The sequence below is a fragment of the Camelus dromedarius genome, chromosome 1 (assembly GCF_036321535.1).
Source record: "Camelus dromedarius isolate mCamDro1 chromosome 1, mCamDro1.pat, whole genome shotgun sequence".
NCBI lineage: Eukaryota > Metazoa > Chordata > Mammalia > Artiodactyla > Camelidae > Camelus > Camelus dromedarius.
The window spans coordinates 74,740,483-74,760,215 of record NC_087436.1 but is presented as its reverse complement, the minus strand read 5'-3'; the positions used below and the strand labels follow the sequence as shown (position 1 = coordinate 74,760,215).

At 40.8% G+C, this 19,733-nt stretch overlaps 1 pseudogene; it reads right to left on the bottom strand.

Annotated features, from left to right (window-relative positions):
• Positions 1 to 3,789: 3,789 nt before the first annotated feature.
• Positions 3,790 to 4,727, bottom strand: LOC105091677 (DGAT1/2-independent enzyme synthesizing storage lipids-like; annotated as a pseudogene).
• Positions 4,728 to 19,733: the final 15,006 nt, after the last annotated feature.

Sequence of the window (19,733 nt, the reverse complement as noted above, 5' to 3'; positions counted from 1 at the left end):
GATCAGTGCAATATGAGTAGTTGAGAATATATTTAATCCCACCTTTATTCTTCTTTTTGTAGACAACTGAAATGAACCTCAGAAGTAGCCACCTACCCAGATCATAACTGATTCATGGTAGAGTTCAGTGGCAGAACAAACTACATACACCAGGGTTGGTCAGGACACAATGAAGCCATGCCTCAGGAACAGCCACTGTTCCTGAGTAGATTGCATAGGCCACTGGCACAGTCCTGGAAGACTTGGGAATCTAAGCAGGCATTTAGTTCTTGGGACTGCTGTTTAACATGGGAGCTTAGAAATTGGGAAGAACAAAGGATCAGTCACTGAAATTTGGTAGCATCAGCATAGGACCAAAAACAGATCTGACTTAATGCTAAGTGACTATTGCTGGCCTATTACACCATAAGAACTAGCCCTAACTCAGGATCTAGAGCCAATTCTAAGATTTACCTGTGAAGATGGGACGCTCTGGACAAAGCCAAGCAGGTCACCTTTCCTGCCGACCCCACCCCTACCTATACGCTATCAATTATTCATGTTTAAGAATGACTGACCTCCGAATTTCCTCAGGAGGCAGAATGTAACTTGAAAAGTATTTTCTAGCATAAGTTCTCTCCTTCAGGGACATTTTCTCCAAGCAGGCCAGTACCCTTGAGCAGAGCTTCTTACCTAATGAGTCACAGGATAGTGGGTTATGTTGATAGATGTATGATACGGATCTCATTCCTCAGGAGGGCTGGGGCCTTCAGCCACAAGCACCGTCATCTAGCTTCCCAGTACCCTCCAGTATGTGTTATACAAGTGAAACTAGTTATTAAATCCATTCCATCTGTAACCTGCCTTCACTGATCAAGTTTGTTTTAACTATTGCTAAAAAGACTTACATGTCCTCCAAGTGGCATGTAGCCTAAATAAGATGTTTGTCCCAATTTTTTCCCCAGCAACTTAGAGTCAGCTGTGTCCAGTTCAAGCTGAGCCAGCTAAGACTGGATGGGACCACTGACACTCCAACTGGGCATGCACAAGTGTCCGTCCACTTAGTGATTTTTTGATGTCAGAGGGCCGAAAACTACCCTCAGATCATGATAAGCACCTTTTTTTTTTTTTTTAACATGCAGAAAGCCTGTAGTTTAGTTACTCCTGCTCAGAATTATCGTTACTGTACCTTTCCCCACATTCCTCATGCTCTCCCCAGGCCTCAGACCTTCCTGCTTCTTTATTCTTTATCCCATAAATATGCTAATCCCCTTGCCTTCAGGGAGGGGATCTGAGATTTGCTCTCTCATCTCCAACTCAGCTGCCTTGGTACCAAAGCCTCTTTTGCTGCAAATCCAGGCATCTCAGCATTTTGGCTTGCTGCATGCACGTCTGGCAGGATAAACCTGGTTCAGTAATACCAGTATTTTGCATTTGGGCCATAATGGGAAATTATTTGAAAGTGTTGTGCTAGAATACTCTGCTCCACAGTTGTGTGAACAGCATGCTTTAAACATCTCCTGTGCAGGCTCTGGACTTTAGCCATTGTTTCTGACCTCCATCCCCTTTGCTATCAGAAGAACCTCATCTTAGACACCTAGAGCTGCAAAATAAAAGTCTTGTCTCAGGCCAAAAATAACTGTACCAGCTTCTGAAGTCAAGTGTTTTGTCCTCTTATGCAAAATATCGTCTATATTTAATCCCAACAACCCTAGTATTTATTTCTAACCAGACAACTGGGGCTTGGTGAAGGTAACTGATTTGCCAAGGAGTTACACAGAAGATAGAAGATCTGGAACTCCAGGTCAGGCCAGGGTGCCAAGTCTGTTCTAATCAATCGATTACATCACCTCCCTGCAAAGCTCAGACTATTCCTATGGAAAAACAACACCTCAAGAATTACTATGTAGGAAGGTTTTAGGGACTGATAGCCAGGTTTGCAGGGAAATGCACTTATGACTTGAAACCAAGTTTACAGAAAGCCATCTTAAGTAAGGACCAGTTACCAAACAAGTGAGGTATCACGGGAGAAAGAGGCTAAGACTCAAGCCACCTCTTGGCATAGTCACTTAGAGGAACAGAGACATGGCATCCCAAGTGTAGCTATTTCTAGGATTTAGCTGCTTCTGAAATGTTTCCATAGCAAAATCTTGGCAACTTCAGGTCTCTGGTTTTAAAGTCCACCTCAAATTTAAGTCCTTCCTCAGCTACATGAGACTCCTAAAGCTATAGCTCCAATAGTCATCATTTATTCATAACCTACCTTCTTCCAATGGTGTTTTGAGAAAACCTAGTTGACAAAATGATCTCAGTCTGTGAACAGATAAGGTGTTGTCTACACTCTCCCTGGTCTCCAAACCATACTAACAATCTCTGAAAGCTCCCAGGTAACAAAATGGTTATGCAGTTACAGGTAAGAGGAGCAAAAACAAAAGTTAACTTTAGTCTTTCAAGAGTCTATTACATGTTACATAATTTGATCAGTGAAGTAGGGGTTCTTGATGTTGCCCATCTGCAAAATCGCCAGATACCTTTTGAATGAGGACATACTGAATTTAGCTGTTTATCAAGAGATCCACACAGGAAAATTCAGAGCTGGGTTCTATCTTGAAGATAACCATCGCTTTACAGGATAAGCTTTTAAATGGTCAGTGGTGAAGGATTGAAAGTGAGTTGGTTTTTTTTAAAAATAATTCAGCACTACTTTCATTTTATGTTGCTTTATTTTATAAGCATTACACATATTATACATACATACTTGTTATACAGAAGTCTACACAAAAATCCAGGTAATTGAATATCTAAAAAGGGAAGGGGGAGATACTGCATTTAATTTCTGCTACTATTGTTTTAAAATTCAGATTTTAAGGAGACACAAATCAAAAGCAGTTTTTCAGAAAGCTTTGTGTTCACACAAATTCATCATTCAAGTATATTTTTATTGAAACAAACCATCTGACTGGTTGCAAAGTCAAACTGAATAAGCTAGGATGTTGAGCAAAAGGAGGGCTTTCTCTATCATCAGCCTAGAATCAGCTTCTAACATATGAATTGCAGAGAACAGTGACTTGAAACCATACACTATTAAATGACATATTATAGGGCTGACAAGGCACAGCACACCCCAACATTGTCCAGATTCTCATTAAAAATGTAATACTAAAAATTAGAAATTTTACATTTCCTAATTTCTTTATTCAATTTGAAAAATAGTACATCTTTTTCATTGTGCTTGGCAACTTGACATCACAGCTGAAGAAATAATTTAAACATCCAATGGACAAAATACAAACTTCTAAAAGATCCTGGTATCATTTGAGTTATAATTTTGGTTCTAGAGTTATCAATTGCAGCAAATATAAATAACAATATTCCTCAACGTATTAACATGTTTTTAAAAAGTGAATTGCTTAGACAAAAACCATTGTGATTTGCCCAAGGTCATGAAAGGAATGAGGGGTAGATGAGAGCATTTTTTCCTAACATAAGCTTCTGTACTAAACTCTAGGTTATGCCATCTTGCAAAACTCGCTCAGTGCTAGAGATACAGAAATTAGATGCATTGTTTAGGAATGTTTGTTTAACCTAAATTGCTGTTAATAAACTTAAAGAATCTGTTTCATACATTATTAGGAAATTATAAAGAGAAACATGATTATTTTCTGAGTGATTAGATATTTAGTGAGTTATTGTTTCAATCTGACAGAGTTGATTGCAGAAATGAAATTGACAACTTTTTTTTTTTAACAAGTTCAGCAAAAGATGCTTGTAAACATGATGTATTAAAGTCTTCTAGTTGATCTTTCGTTTTCAATGAAAACGTTCTAGGAAAGCATTCGCGTTTCCCAGTATTCTTTGGTGCTCATTGATCAAATCTTGAACAGCATCCTTCGTCTTTTTGGCTAATTCTTCTGTTATCTTTGGATCATATGGAATGGGGTCACCTAAATAGGTGCTTAACTTCATAGGAAGACCCCCATACATTGGAGCAAATGGATAGCTGAACTTTTCATAAAGCCACCTAAATAACCTTGCTCCTCCAAGTGATCTAAATCCTTCTCGAATATTTTGTGTAAACATAGGAATAATGGGCACTTTCGCATCAATTGCAACCTTAGCAAAGCTTTTCCAATTACCCCAAACGATGCTGTGGTTTTCATGGCTAATTAGGGCTTCTCAAACTCCACCTGGTAAGATAGCAAACAAGTGACCACTCCTCGGGATTTTAACACATATTTCTCTTGGACCATGTAGAGCACAAGATTCATCAAGTAATAAACTAAACCCTGGAATTTCAAAGACAAAGTGATCAGCTACTACTCAGCAAGTTCTACCTTTATGGATAAAAGTTTTAGCCATGAAGTAGTAAAAATCTATGGGAACATCTCCATTATAAAAAAAATCAGTGCTAGTCCTTCTGGTATTTTTTCCATCCCATGAACTTCATAACCATGCCAAACTGCTGCATTGTCCATCCCAGAGTTCCCATTGTCTTCCTCGCACCATCCCATAAATTACGAGGATAAGCTTTTAATACAGTCTTCCTCTTATAAATGTGTAAGAAAATAGTAAGGTAGAAGACAGGAAAGTACGGAAGTATTGAAAGTATTAGTGGTGTAAAAACCCACAGGAGGTAGTTTGCAAAATTCAAATAGTCCTCCAATCACTCCACATCAAGCCATTCAAGTATGTGAATCAGACAGGTCAGAGTCCTGTCCCGTACCACACGTTTGATTTTTGTCTATCATTTTTCTCTAGATGAAGATGACAAATTCAGTCTTTCTTCATCGTCATGGCAGGTCTTTAATTTTGCCACAGAAATCAGATAAATATTTTGTCCCTCGCTGCAGTGTATTATTCTCGGGCGGGAGCAGGCAGAGCTCGCCCTCACCCTGGAGCAGCGGCGAGAGCTCCTCTGTGGCTCACAGATGGAAGTGGAGGAGAAGGTGAGTTTTAATATAGCATTTGTTGACAATTTTGGCTAAGTTAACTATCTCCTGAGCCTGCTGTGATGGGTTTAAAGTCCTCCATTCTGATCAACGTGCCTCTATGAGACTAGCCTCCCTACTAGGGGAGTTATTAAAACTTGGTTTAGTGGGGAAGGTATATCTCAAGTGGTAGAGTGCATGCTTAGCATGCATGAGGTCCCCAGGTTCAATCCCCAGTACCTCCTCTAAAAATAATAAACCTAATTACCTCCCCCCACAAAAACTAAAAATAAAATAAAAACTTGGTTTAGTAGTTTAGTTATGTTATCCCTTGTGAGTAGTGTTGCTGTCAATCCAGCCTCAACTGAAGCAAACTCATTTGTCATATTAGAAACTGAGCCCTTGACGTACTGACGCTCAGCATTCCTTCTGCATAACGCTTAGTGCAGTTGGTCATACTTCACTCTCTCGGTAACACCTGTCATTCTGGTTGTAATTTTTGAGTCACTGATTTTAAAATACATTTTAAAAATATAAAATTGTTATTTCTTCCCTTTTTGATTATGTCTGTCAGAATATAATTTTATGTCTAAGCCTAATAAGATCTGGCTTATTTCCCTGATAACTTTTACTGTATTTTATGAAGTTTGGCCCATAACAGATTAGAAGCAAACTAGTCCTGTGCAGCTGGCCTGAGAGGCACTTGTCTGGGCCGCCCCAGCCTTGTAACTCATGATGTTACTGCCTAGAAGGTTAATCATCACACTCCTGTCATCCCATTAGGTCCAGGTTTTAAAACTTCCACTTAAAAATAAGAAAGTTTATTGAGAGAGAGGGGTTTTTCAAGACCAATCAGAAACCAGTGTACAGGGCCCCAAGCCAGCCCCAAATTTCCAGCTCTACCGTCCTCAGATATCTTAAGCAAATGAGAACAGAGCAACTAGCCTTGGGTGGGAGGCAGAGATGGATGGTGTTGATAAATATCAATGCCAACGCTGAGCATCACCCTGGGATAAGAGACCAGACACAGAAAGGCCCAAACCATGAAGACTGTGGCAAATTTGTCTCAAAGTAAGGCCACAGGGAGATGACCTAACAAAGTCTAACCTCAGCCTCACGTTTGTGGAAACTTGGCCTCTGTTCCAGGGTTAAACACAGGGTCTTGCTAGTTAAGATAGGGCACAACCGCCAACTAGAGCTTTAAATACATGCTCCAACAGGGGGCACTTGCCAACCACAGAAAAAGGAAAGCCTGACTAAGTTGTAAAACCCTGACTGCTTTTGCTAATTTGCCTGAAAATTTGGGGCTGAAAGTGTGAATACTCCCACTTTAAAGAGGGAACGCTTTCCCGTAGTGGCATAGATGCAGGGAGACATTTTTAACTGAAGCCAGCCAGAAGATCCTTGTCTTCTGGAAGATTGTATAAAACTGAGGATAAGTAAGCCATGGCTTTCTGCTGAGCTGGTTAGAAACAGTTACCCAAGCCCTCTTAGGACACGAGGTTCATAGCTATGGAACTTTGTAATGTCCAGAGGCCTGATGTCTCTTGACCCACTTCGGAGAGTTTCTCACATTGTTAGTCTCCTCATCCTGAGGGCTCTCTCCTAGTGTCCCTCGTCCTGGGACTGCACCTCTAGCAGTCAGATACCAAAGATTCAGGAAGAAGCAAGTCAGGAGTTCATCTTAGAATACGGCAGCTACTTCAGGTGGTGAGTTTAGTGTGGAAGAATTGGTGAGAACAAGTGACACCGAAACACGAATCTCAACTCATGCTACTTGATGTGTAGTTAATAACGTGTGTCTTAATATCTTGTCTATAATCTTTGAATGCAAGGGAACCACGTTACAAGAGCAAGAGTTTTCTGGGTTTTAAGTTTGTTTAAGAGAAATCTAAGCTTAAAATTACCCAACAACCTTGCTTTTCTGGCTTCTCTTCCCCTGATACTTGGCAGTTGGGAGAATCCAAAGTCAGTGATGAGTTGAGAGACACGAATCTCCCTTAGTTTTTTCTTTTTTTATTGAAGTATAGTCAGTGTACAATGTTGTGTCAATTTCTGGTGCACAGCACAATACTTCAGTTACATAGGAACATACATACATTCGTTCTCACATTCTTCACCATAGGTTACTACAAGATACTGAATATGGGTCCCTGTGCTATACAGTATGAACTTGTTCATCTATTATATTAGTATCTTCAAATTTCAAACTCCCAATGTATCCCTTCCCCTACTTCCAGCCCAGTAACCATAAGTTTTTATGTCTGAGTGTTTTGTAAGTAAGTTCATTTTTTTTTAGATTCCACATAAGTGATTATCATGTTGTATTTTTCTCTCTTTCTGGCTTACTTCACTTAGAATGACATTTTCCAGGTTCATCCATGTTGCTGCAAATGGCATTATTTTATTATTTTTTTATGGCTGAGTAGTTTCCATTGTATAAGTATACCACAACTTCTTTATGCAGTCATCTCTCAGTGGGCATTTAGGTTGTTTCCATGTCTTGGCTATTGTAAATAGTGCTGCTATGAACACTGGGGTGTCCCTTAGTCTTTATAAACTTATCCATGGTCTGCCTTTCCAGTATTAGAACAAAGTAGACACTTGATTCATGAAGGGTTGAGATTTATCAGAAAGGCATAGAAATAGAGCTACAAGATTGTTACCTAGGAGAAAAAAAAGACATCCTGAAAAGGAAATAAAGGAAACAGCTAGAATATTGAAATAAAGAGGTCAAAAGACTAGATAGAGGCCCCTGTGGAGACCCAGAACTATTTTACTAGGACTGAAGTCAGAGGAGTTAAGCAAGCTGGAGAGGAAGACAAGGTCATTAAGCGAAACAACTGAGTTAGTTACTTGGTAAAACAAAGTGCAGGGTATTAACCACCCACTCATAAAGAAGTAGAGTAGAAGGTATTCACAATAAGGTGAGTCAGGGGATGAGGAAGGCATTTCCACAACCATCCCATCACTTCTTCATGCAGTAAAGGTAAGTATCTAGCTTTGGAACAAGATTTGGGGTTCAAGCCCCAGTACTTCTTATATGTGAGGCTTTGGGCAGTTAGCCTCTAAGCGTCCTCTATAGAAATTTTAAACTGCCTAGGGCTGAGTAGTTGAGATTCATTTTATCTGGCAGTGAGCCAGTACTTAAATGCTTTCTCAAATAAGTTGGTGGAAGTAGAAACTGACTGTTGTAATATCTCCAGTAAGATTTCTACATCAGTTCTAGTTTATCAAGTGACAGGTACTACTTGCTTCACTGAATCAGTGGTGTTAAGTGAACCTAAATTTTCCTATTGAGAATTAAATACATGTATGGGTTAATCATGTGTGACAAACAGCAGCCCTTAACTGGTTTATTGAAACAGCCCGGAGATCTTAGACGGAGTTAAGCCCCCCCCCCCCCAAATAGAGGGAAAGACAGCAAGGTATGTTCCAAGTTATGACAGATTTATTCCACCTTTTGCGTCTATTTGGTTTTTTAGTCTGATGCAGACGTGGACATGACTAAGCTCATGACATTTAACCAGTCATCTGGCCACACCAAGAGCTTCCACTCACATAATGGTAGGAGTGCCACATTACCCACAGTTGACACTTGAGTCAGTGTACACTGGAGCTGGGTAAGCAGATTGAACTTTGGTACAGGAAGTGACTGTTGTTCCCCTAAGATGTCTAGCTTCCTGCTGAGTGAGACAGGAATGACATCCACCTGACTATGTGTAGTTTTGGTTTGAGATTCAGATCATATTTGTGATGCCTAACCCCTTACTAGGATATTCAGTATTAGATGAAGGGGTTGCTCTATAGGCGGGTTATAGCAAGTCATTCTAAGGGCAGTTTAATTGTATATGTAAAGACACTTAACCTAAGACGAACAGTTTCCTAGGTTGAGATACTGAGGAAGTGACAACTTCTAGGTTGTCTTTTTTCCTTATGAAAATAACTATCCCATAAGAGTTACTGCCAAGGAATCAACCCGTGCACGTGAAGCGTTCAGAACAATGGTATAAAGGCTTAGCTACTGTTGTTGTTGACGCTAGTATTGTTTGCCCACCCATATTCAGTTTATAGTTAGTCAGGACCCTGATCTGCTGTTCAAGTAACCACCATGGCCCCACATATTTGAACAATGAACAGGTATATAAGACTAAAAAAGTTTATGCCTGGAAAACGGGGAACCAGAACCGTCAATACCTACTAGAATTTAAAGCAAAATGGTCAAGATGGGTTAAGGATAGGGATTATAACATGAACATGAGGTCAAGAGACGTGTGGGGAAAGTGGTAAGATTAGGCAAGATCGTAAGTATAAGGACAAGAATGGAGTGGGGGAGGGTATAGCTCAGTGGTAGAGTTGCATGCTTAGCATGCACAAGGTCCTGGGTTCAATCCCCAGTACTTCTGTTAAAATAAAACTGGTTACCTTCCTGCCCCCAAAAAGAGTTAAAAGTAAAGAGTTTTTAAAAATAAGCATGAGATTGGAACCAAGAGAACCCTAGAAAGAACCCCAGCAAGAGAGGCCCTATACCACAGATCCAGGCTGTTTCTAAGGAAGATCTCTGCTTTGAACTGACCCCTAAAAAGCAGGATAACTTCGTGTTACATGAAACCTAGTAGAAATGTGAGCAGACCCTGCATTCTGCAAGGAATTCATCAAGTACTGAAGATAAACATGGCCTCCTCAACCTGAAGAGCCTCCCACGTGTTACTGAGAACGTTAACATTGCATAGATTTGGGTGATGCACATGGCATTGTGTCAATAGTCCTACTTAAGTTCATCTGGGAATTTGTGTCATCTATGAATCTGATTAATCTAACCCACCCCCTGTGAGAAGTACGGGAACCTTTAAGTAACATTCTAAAATATACCCAATTCCAACAGCGGGGATGGAGAACAAGGCACACAACAGCTATCCCTTCAGGAAGCTTCCAAACTCCGCTTCTGAACAGGTGGATCTGTGAGTTATTAGTAAGTCCCCGTAGAACTGCTGGTTGGACATCCCAGCTATCAACCAAGTTATGAAATTCAGGCGATTCATTTAGTACCTGGTTATAAACAAGACTTTCAGATTTGTAAACATCTAAGAAAAAGCTCTGAATCCTGTATGACTTTCATCATCTGAGGAAACTTATTACCAGACAGGGTCATTACCGATTTACACAGATCTTGTAAATTCTTGGACAAAACAAAATAGCCATTGGACTTCATCTGTTAGCATTACCTGACTGATAACAAACTGGCCATCTGACAGCCATGACTGCAGCAGGTTGTTTCTCGCAGCCTGCTAAGTGCTGAATCAAGTCAGATACCAGGCAGTTTCCCCAAGCCTACAGCCTTGGCCTATTGCTGGGTTTAGGTATTTACATCAACCGGTGGTTTCAAGAGGCAAGGGAAACTACGTAAGATTACACGTGTAAGAACTGGCTTCAACTGAGTCATATGGCTCCGGCCACTCTTGGATTTCATGTTTGAGAATCACATTATACGGGCTCAAGACCACAATTGGCACTTGCAGACTCATTTTAGACAATTGAGTATTGATGGACTGGTGGCCAAAGTTTAGCTTAAGACAGACTTCCAATGTTTTTCCTAAGACTGGATTGAGGGGACCCACTGTTATTCTATGAAATTTGAACTTTTCCAAATAATTTTTGGAAGGACACATGAAGTGCTGCCTATAAGAACAGTAAGTTCTCAGAGGCTAAGGCAACTTGACAGATTACAGGAACTCTTCAGTTACCACGAACTGTTAGTTGCCTCTCTAAGAGCGTAACTGCTGGTGACCCACAAAGTGAAGGAAACAGCGTTGGCATGCATCACGATTGGCTCCTAGTCACAAGTCGGCCCGGTTGTGGGCCACGCTCACTGGTTAGGAGCTCACTTGGAAAGTGCTTTAAGTATTGTACACAGTTTAAAACTAAGCCAGACAAAGCCACAGGCTGTACTTGAGATTCTTCATTACCTTCACTTCCAGTCACACAAGAAAATCTAGCATCATGGAGAGGCAGTGAGGAGAAAGCACCTTAGCTTCCAGATCAAAAGGAGTTATCAACCCAGCTTCCTCATATGTAGTGGGGTTACAAACACCTCTTATAAGCTTAACATGTAATGTAGGGGGGCTTTTTTTTCTTTTTCAGTTTTATTAGGTAGAATTGTTAGTTTGACTGCACATAAACATTATATTGCATGTAAATACATATATACAATACACTGCAGTTTTTTTAGTTTCCATATGTGTACTGATCATTTCTAAGAACAGATTAGAGCATTAGCTTTTTAAACTATAAGCTTAAGGCATAATTCTTAACTAGGGATATACTCAAGATACTTAGCAACCAAATCAGTGATGTTGTAGTAGTAATAGTGCCACCACATGATGAGTATAGTTATTCCGAAGTGTTTTTGTAACTCCAAGTCATTCGATGAGTTTTATAGTATAGTTACTTGTCACTGAGTCATTCTCTCACCTAGCTATGATTTAAGGACGCTATTACCTCCAGATGAATTCTCCATTGGCCTAATGATCCTTAGATCTCTGAAGATTTATTGCACCTAGAGGGTGGCAGGGCATTCCACACACAAGATGTGACAGTCCCTGTCTGCATGCCAGCAGTCAACATGAGGTCTAGACTTAAGTCTGTACCACCACCCCACCTGAAAATCCCACTAGTCTCTTGTGCCCTTCAGCCTCACCACAGCTCTTTGACCTAGGTCCGAGGAACCAATACCCTTCTCTCCTCCACCTTCTTGCTCCAAAGACAAAAGCTTCCCCTTGGCAAAATGAGATACCACCAGTGAATATAAACATCTTGTGGAAAGCCAGGCCAACTGTACTCAATTCTAATCCAGGTTGGATCAGTTTAACTAGAAAGTGTTGAGTAAATTGTGTTGCCAACAGAAGGATTTCCCCTACTCTCTAAAGGAAACTTAGTTCAGTTTGGTTTTACATTGGTCCTTATACAGACATCATCTCAGGTCTTAAGTCACCTGAGAAGTTCTACATTCCTGTTGGCTTATAAGGAGCCTCAACATAACCCATCACTGAAAAGCACACTGAGCGTAATGTGTCACTCAATAGTAAGAGGTGTAGTTCCTCCACCAAAAGGAGCCTCTAGCATGTTTTGAAGAGGGGAGGAGTGGAGAGGGAGGCCCTGGCAAGGTAGATATTAAGTGCTTAAGTACTTGATCTCTAAGTTACCAATTCAAGCTGGAAAACAGTCAGTTATCAAAGCACTACTTGTGGTATTCTTTCAGTGTCCTGTTCATAGAATAGCCGGGAGTTAGCAAGGTAAGCTGTAGAATGTGCACTTTGGGTACACATGGCATAGAAGATTCCAGGACAAAGTTTGCCAGCCATAATCAAAGTGACAGCTAGGGGTGTGGAAGACATTGCTGATGTAGGATGGTGTTAAACACAAAGGCAGTCATTCTAACAAAGTTCAAGTAAACAATCTAAGTGGTTCCAATGTTCTGGTTCCTGGGAACTTCCCTCTTGAAAGGCTGGCACTCAGTTGACAGCAATACTGAAACTACATTCTACATAAGTCATTTTAGACTAGTGTCTCTAAAACAGATGGCAAATGAAGTTGAACGGTATGCCCCAAAGTTACCTTTTCTTTCATCTAATTCAACATAACTCACCACTAGCCACTGAACATTTGAGAGGGTGCTACACTTATGTGCTCTCAGTTTAAAATGCATACCAAACCTCAAAAAAGTATATAAGCTCATTATTTTACACATTGAAATGTATTTTATCTACTGGGTTAACGTTAAATTTCACTTTTTTTTTTAATGGGGCTACAACACTTATTTATGTATGTGGCTTGTACTTGTGTTTTTCATGTCTCTTGAATAGCACCATTCTAAAGTTCCCTATTAATTCTCTATGAAGAATGTGCAGAGAACTTTGATCTAGAACTTTTCCACATACACTAGTTCAGTAGAAGTTGAGGGTTCTTTGAGATGAGAGCACTGTTTCAGAGAAGTAGAGATCACAGTATTGTTCTGTTTCCACATCCCATCTCCTACCTGGAAGCTCCTAACCCCCAAAGATCAAAGAATCTTCAGGTGATTATTGCTTGTCCTTTAACCATGGCTAAACATCCCTCCAAATTCACCAAACTGCTTCAAGACACCTCACAAGCAGTAGTACCTACCAAAAGCCATCCTAGGCTTTTCTACGCTTTCCTCTCTATCACAAAACTTATTTTGCTGAAGTATATTTACAATTTATGATGTGTTAAGTTTCTGGTACATAGCATGGTGAGTCAGTTACATTTTTTCATTATAGGTTAAGTTATTGAATATAGTTCCCTGTGCTATATATACACATATAAATGATATCATGATACTTGTCTGACTTACTTCACTTAGTATGATAATCTCTAGGTCCAACCACATTGGCTGCAAATGACATTTTATGGCTGAGTAGTATTCCATTGTATATACTACATCTTTATCCAGTCATCTGTCAATGGATATTTGGGTTGTTTCCATGTCTTGCATATTATAAATAGTGCTGCTATGAACACTGGGGTGAAGGTGTCTTTTCAAATTTGGAGTTTTCTCCAGATATATGCCCAGGAATGGGATTGCTGGATCATATGGTAACTATTTTTAGTTTAAGGAACCTAGATTCCACATATGAGTGATATCATATGGTATTTTTCTTTCTCTCTGGCTTACATCACTTAGAATGACATTCCCCAGGGACATCCATGTTGCTGAGAATGGCATTATGTTCTCATTTTTATGACTGAGTAGTATTCCATTGTATAAATATACCACATCTTTATCCAGTCATCTGTCAATGGATATTTAGGTTGTTTCCATGTCTTGGATATTGTAAATAGTGCAGCTATGAACATTGGGGTGCAGGTGTCTTTTTGAATTAGGGTCCCCTGTGTATGCATGCCCAGGATGGGATTGCTGGATCAAATGGTAAGTCTATTTTTAGTCTTGAGGAATCTCCATACTGTTTTTTCCACAATGGCTGCACCAAACTGCATTCCCACCAGCAGTGTAGGATGGATCCCTTTCCTCCACAACCTCTTTTAGCATTTATCATTGAACTTTCAAATGATGGCCATTCTGACTGGTGTGAGGTGATACCTCATTGCAGTTGTGATTTGCATTTCTCTGATAATCAGCAATATTGAGCATCTTTTCATGTGCCTACTGGCCATCTAATGTCTGTATAGGAGAAACGTCTGTTTCATTGGAGAAATATCTATTTGGGTCTTCTGCCCATTTTCTGATTGGGGTTTTTTTTGTTTGTTTTTTGTTTTGTTTTGTTTTTTTTGCTATTGAGTTTGTTATATTGAGTTGTATGAGCTGTTTGTATATTCTGCAAGTTAATCCCTTGTCAGTTGTGTCATTTGAAAATATTTTTTCTCAGTCTGTAAGTTGTCTTTTCATTTTGTTTACGGTTTCCTTTGCAAAAGTTTGTAAGTTTAGTTAGGTCTTTTTCATTTATTTTTGCTTTTATTTCTACTGTCTTGATAGACTGACCTAGGAAAACATTGCTACGACTTATGTCAGAATGTCAAAACTTACTCGTTTCCATGAGGGCATCACATGAGGGAAGTGAGACCACATTTTTGGTCATCTATGGGGCTTTCCTGCTACTGAAAAGCCTCATTCCCCTCCATTCCACTTTCTAGTAGGTTCTGCAAGCCCCTCTATCATCTAAATGAAAAAAGTCACACCCAGATTAGGCACTAAAGTTTAGACACAAGGGCATTGTAATGAAAAGTTAAGGCCAAAGCTGACGGTCTACTCCAGCATGGTTCTCAAAGCTGCTTCAAAGAAAGTAAGCCAGACTTGCAAGTCAATTCTAATTCCCAGCCCACATGCCCCTACCCTTTTCTGTGGGGAGATGTGCAGCACTGTGACCAGGAGTCACAGCTGGGTCTTTGTTCCTCCTTCAAGCTATGCTGTAAGGCTTCTAGAGGGCAAAGCCGCCTCCTTCCCGAGTGCACTCAGCACAGGGGTGTTGACTACAGTCGTCCTCAGACCAATCTCTCCACACAGGCTTTAGCAGAGAATTGCTTGCTGCCAGCCAGACACTCACTCTAGAGCCATGGTCATGAGACCCGGGGGCTAGTGTGCAAGGTGGGGGAAGGGCAACCCACTTGCCTTGGGAAGCCTTTGGCCACCACATCTCTCACCCACAGGCTTCTAAAGGATTCCGGGCAGGAAAAGACCCCAGCCATTCCAAATAAACAATTAGATCCCTGAAAGGGCTGTTGGTAGCAAGTTGCTTTATGGATCAAAGGGTTCAGAACTCTATCAAGACTTAAGTTCCTTCAAGAGAGTATTTTCTCCAACTCCACTCCCATCCCATTTAAGACCTCAGATTTCTGATGTCCTGAAACAGACAGCATGGAAGCCATAAGGCCCAGAGTGTGACCAGTTCTTAAGCTTAAGTTGATCATAAGAAACAAGATTAGGCCTAGATAAGGAGTTTCCCTAGGGGCAGCCAGTGAGAAGTTAACACTGACCACAGCTGCAAGCTTGAGGTGTCTCCCTTAATAGGACTTTTTTTTTTTTTTTTTTTGGTGGGGGGTTGGGTAATTAGGTTTATCTTTAGAGGAAGTAGGGGGATTGAACTCAACACCTCATGCATGCTAAGCACGCGCTCTACCACTTGAGCTATACACCTCCCCCACAGGACTGATGTTTTCTGAGAATGCTAATGGGTGAGCATCTTCCAACAAGCAGAAGTATAGCTAGGCACTTTCAGAAGCTGTTGCCCGGCATCTTGGGGATTCTCTGGGCCAGCTGTGGCAGTAGTCTCGTCAAAAGATTTTGCATAAATTTCTCCCCTGCTGCTTCTACAGCAGGCTTGTACTTTGCTATGTATCAGGATTCCACAAAAGGTCAAAGCCATTGGCTTTAGTTACAACATCTAATATTGACTCGCCTACATGTAGGTTTATGGGGAACGGGATCTTGATCATAACAGATCTTTAACAAATCCCTCCAAAGAAACTAACTGCTTCTAGAAGCACAGGTTTAAGTTCACCTGCTTCCAATTTCTATCATTAAATTCTCTCACTTTTGACCATTTTACTACCCTCTTTTCATTGCTTAGTACTTGTTTGAGTGGCTTATTACAAGATAAAGGTAATTTTCTTCAACTAGAGACAGATTTGGTGATAAGAAATGATACATGGCTACAGCCAACCTCCTGCGACAGTAGCCGTTGCACCCGTGCTGACCAGCTCCAGGTCAACATCGGATGCTAAGCAGAAACCCAGAGAATGAGCTGAACCCAAGATGGTCTTGGCAGAACTGAGAAATTTCGATTAAAGCTAAGGGCTAGTCAGGATTTGAACTTTATAAAAGCTGAATCCCAGATAGGTTAAGAGAAGACATAAGCAGAAGTTCAGGCTGAAGTGAGCACAGTGACCAGAAAGCAGGCAGAATGTGCTTCAGGCCAAAGCTCACGGAGGTGACCACACAGGAGCAACCTGAGTCATGGCCTAGTTTCCATGGGCAGAGGGAAATCCTGCACTATTCCATGTCTTGTTCTGAAAGTTTAGAATTGAGAAACTTGATGTTATTCAACCCCCTTTCTCCCTACTCTAGTTATGGTTAAAATTATGAAGTTGTCTCCTCCTAACCCAACATACGCTAGCTTGGGATCTAGAGCCAGAGGCGTATGCAGTAACACCACCTAGCTGCACAGGACTCATCTGCCACTGAGTCCCTTAAATTGGTTAACTGAGTAAACAAGTAAATTGGCAATTGTTTTGCCCTGCATTTCTAAGGTGGGAAAGGCAAACTTCTCTGAGTCTTGTATTGAGAGGTCGGATTTTTCCTTTGCCTGTAATCCACTGAGGTATTTTATAGATCTGAAGTATATTTGCATATTCATATTGGCTTTTCGTTTTTAGTTTTCCTCGGTTTTTATAGTGGTTAAGGATTACAGAAATGGAGGAGGCTAACAGACAAGGTATCCACACCGTGCACTTCATAACTTAGAATTCACACTGAAATTTCACCCAATTCTTGGTTGACAGAATTAAGTCACTGGTATAGATGCTTTTGCAATTCTTGGAAGCAGAGACATTTCCTAAACATAAATTGACAGTTACAGGTGAGGACACCACAGGCTGAGCAGTCACAAAATTGATTTCAGTGTTAGGCAGCCATAGAGAAACAGCCACCCACCCTTATCCCTGGGCTTCTGCTTACAGGAGGCCCCACATGCCTCAAACCCCTCAGTCCTAGTTGTAACTGTAGTAGCATTGCTTGGAAAGGCTGTGACTCTCAACATCCCTGATCTCATCTGTCAAGAAGTTTGATACCAAGCAGACTGCCGGTGGACTACACAACTCTTGAGCAGTCAGTACCAAAGTCAGTATCTTTGTGCTCCTTGAACTTGGCGTCCTTCATGAGTATAATGGAAGCAAAATAACACACACCCACCACGGACAAGGCTAAGACAAAGGTGTATGTCCTTTACTCTTGTACTTTTTCTGCACTTTTCCAGGTTTTCTTAAAGTAGACCCAGGTGTTTTGGCTATAGCATGGGTTTGAAGAGAAAGACTTACGTAGTTGACATACAGGAATTTCAATACAATTTGCTATGTAGCACCTGTGAAATCACTCAGGATAGTGAACATAGAATGCTCTCAAGTCCGTCACAAAGACGCCCTCCATTATCCCCTTTCCCTTTGCCAGGGATTCACCCTAAGCTCAAGGAAGCCTCTCAATCCTTAGTGCTCCAGGTAACCGCTATCTTAACCAGGTGAAATTCCCTCACTTTTCCCAACCACAAAAGCTTCCCCAGACCAGTTACCTAGCAGAAAAATGTTCTCAGGTGAGCAGATCTGACACTGAACAGCCCAATGTGAAGTAATACATTGCCCAGCCCCCTCACTCCAACATCCAGGTAGAAGGTAAGGGTCAGCCCACGGGTTTTATATTCAGATCAGACAATGGCTTTCAAAGGCAACGTGGTTAAGATTAACTCCCTGGTAAAAATGCTCAAGAGCCTCATGATGCTTGCTTGAAGTTCACTTGAGTTCTACTCTGCACTAATACATCATGAAGGATATTTCCTTCTCTCAAAGAGGTCTAATTCAATAGTCTACATCTCCCTCCCAGGGCTCTCACCGAAGCTGATCCCACTGTTAGTTTTTAAAGTAGGTAAGAGAGGAGCAAGTTTTTCTTCATTTTCTGCCATTATTCTAAACAGAAGTTTCTCTCCAATAGAGATTTTAGGATTTTAACTAAAGGCTGGTTGAAAGGAATTTAGAAGTTTCATGAAGAAAGCAAGGTTACTGAATTTGCTTTAGAGATAGAAACTCTAAACCTGTGTATTTCTTTCTAAGGGGGCTTATACACGTGCAATACGTTAGCTGAAAAAGTAGTTTTGCTGAAGTATTTTTTATGCTAGAGGTTAAGCAGAAATAGACAGAAAAAGCAGGTGACTTCTCAAAAAGATTTGAGCAGAAGAAACTTCAGAACTCAAGGTCCTATCTTCAGCTACTCTGAGAACTTCGGAGATCCCAGTAACTAAGTTTCTCAAGTTGCAGATAGAGCAGAAAGAAGATATGCCTGAAAAAGTGAGCTCAGGAGGTTGCCCTCAGCTCCTAAAAGGTATTTTTCTTTGCACACAACAGACTTCCCTTCTTTGCAGTTTCTCAATCTGTTTGCTTAGATTCTCTCACTTTTTTCTTTGTTTTCCTTTACCCTTCACTTCTAAAGTAAGCTAAACCCAAACTTCCCCTGAGCTCTCCGAAGTTTGGCTCTTTCTACCCACCCCAACCCTTGCTATCAGCGAACTCCTTAGGACACAGCACGCCTGTAAAACTTGAGACTACATTCCCCCATTGGCCTCCACCCACACCCAGCAGCAGCAGGAGAACAATCAAGAGCCTCTGTCAGCCTTCCTCATTTTTATACTCAAAGCCCCGCCTACTTCTTGGGTGCAGACCAATAAGAACACGTAGGAGCTACTTTCAGTTCTACAATTGGTCCCTGACCTCCAGCAGGTGAAAACAAGCCTCCGGATGCCCGGATGCTCTTTAGGCTTCCTATTTTAGAGGATTTTAGAGGTACTTCTCCCCTTCCTTGCTTTTTTATTGCATTGTAAAGGTTACAGAGTTGTTAAAGACGTATTTTGAGGAAATAACTTAGAGTCTTATTCGAAAGGTGGCTGAATCAACTTACCCTCTAGCACTAAATCTTAATATGGAAGATTTATGGGTATGCTCTAAGGAATTTCAAAAGGAGAAGGAGGAATATAAATAGCTCATTGGTCAGACACACGTGTTAAGAGTCAAATATCCTTACCTGCAGACAATGCTTGATTTTCATAGCTCACCTGTGTGTATCATCCGTCTATTCTTCCATTCGCAAGTATTATTAAGGCTTATGATTCAAAGGAAGTGAGGAAGTGACCTAGTGGGGCTTGAGTTTGCATGTGCTTCTCAAACTGCATGCTAGGAAGTATGAGAATCCTCAGGATACACATGTTTCTGGAAAGTCAATTCTATTTGTAGCTTTGGGGGTAAAAAGCATTGTTTTATGTTAAGATAATAGCAACCCAAACCAACATAAGTAAACAATTTAATTAACAAACAAGGGAGGAGAGGCAAATCTTCCTAACAAAAGAATTTCAAGTAACATATGTTCATACTCCCTCACATAGAAGTTGGAGTTTAATTCCCCTCCCTTTGAGTGTGGGCTGAACTTAGTGACTCAATTCCAAAGAACAGAGTAGGGAAAGGGGAAATGATAATTTTACAGTGACGAAACCTGGCAAGCACTACCTCACCCAAGTGACCCAGGTTAGCATCACCAGC